A 1664-nucleotide genomic window follows, 5' to 3' on the forward strand; every position below is an offset into this window, starting at 1 on the left:
AGTTATGTGATCGCATATATCGGCTTCACAGACAGCGGGGTAAGTTAGCACTGGAAAAGCATGTTTTACCAGTTATCCCATTAGCAGCTTTGGTGCGGTGAACTGAAGCAGTCGAATCAAAATGCATACGATCGGATATTTAGACGATGATTATTAGTTTTGTGCATTTTCAATGTTCCCCAATTATCTTAGTAAACATTAGAGGCTGTTTATGTGTGATTTTTAATAAAATATATCGTAAAATCACTTACCTTACAATAAATGCGATCTCCGACGAGCAGTCGATAACGTATCTCTGTAGATTCCCTCCAAATTTCCAAACGTCTTGACCCCACCTCTGATCCAATTTCATTGGTTGAATCTTTCAACCAATAATTTTCCTTTCTGCCCTTAGAACAACTTTGAGTAAGTAAAACGCTCTTTCAGACCGTCAGGACGGCGGCTTGGACGACGGCTTAGCCGCTGGCGGCGGGCGAAAGTCACGTCGCGGGCTCCTCCGCTGGCCGTGGCGTTTCCTCCCGGGACCCCACGCCTTCCTGCGGAAATGGAATGCTCCTGGTGAGGAGCAGTAACGTTAGCCGTCACCGCTGCGGACGCTGGCCTGGGGTTCTCTCCACTGGGAAGAGCCAGGTGCCGACGAGGAAAGCTGCTGCTGGAAAGCGCGCCTCGGCATCACGTGACTCATTGCTTTGGCGCGCTTTTGAGCTTCCGCGAAGCGCTCAGTAATGGACGCTACCAAAAAGGCCGGAGGGAGTCACAGGAGCATTCAGCAGCACTTTACGGTCAGCATCAAAAGCTGTATGGAAAAATGGCAAAATGGATTGCCATTTTGTTGTCTAACAGATGTATAAATGTAGTCGTTTAATAGCGGTCTAATTGATGACTAGTCTATTCTTGGGCTGTGGTTAGACGTCTATTAGATTTTCACTGACAAACCAAATTCAGCCTTGTTTTAGCCTAGACCCATATTCACCGTTTATTAGATGTATATATGTAGTCGTTTAATAGCCATTTTTTTGATGACTAGTCTATTCTTGGGCTATGATTAGACGTCTATTAGATTTTCACTGACAGCCCAAATTTAGCCTCGTTTTAGCCTAGACCCATATTCACCGTCTATTAGACGTATATATGTAGTCGTTTAATAGCGGTCTAATTGATGACTAGTCTATTCTTGGGCTATGATTAGACGTCTACACTCTAAAAAAAAAAGGTGCTTCAGTGGTTCTTCAGCAGTTCTTTGGAGTGGTTAAGGTGCTATATAGCACCACTACCGTATAAAGAACCTGTTAAGCCCCTGTATGGTTCTTCAGCGGTTCTTTGGAGTTGATGAGGTGCTATATAGCACCACTACTGTAAAACCTGTAAGCCCATGTATAGTTCTTTAAAGGTTCTTTAACTCTCTCATAGTCTCTTAGTTTAGTTGGGGAAAGGGTTAAAACAACATTAAAATACAGTCTATTTCTTGAAGATATCTTTTTTTTTTGTCCCCAAGACCCCCGTAAGGAAATATTCCAGGGCCCCCACATGAGACCTTTGACCTCAGAAAAAAAGAACCTCTCCACAAACAGCAACACAGCAACACCACATTACTAACCAGTTAAACTTTATTTCTGGAGTATCTAAAACAGAAGTTCTTTATTGAATTAAAGGTTTAAAGGTTT

The sequence above is a fragment of the Sinocyclocheilus grahami genome, unplaced genomic scaffold (genome assembly GCF_001515645.1).
Source record: "Sinocyclocheilus grahami isolate Dianchi unplaced genomic scaffold, SAMN03320097.WGS_v1.1 scaffold1897.1, whole genome shotgun sequence".
In the NCBI taxonomy this organism is placed as follows: Eukaryota; Metazoa; Chordata; class Actinopteri; order Cypriniformes; family Cyprinidae; genus Sinocyclocheilus; species Sinocyclocheilus grahami.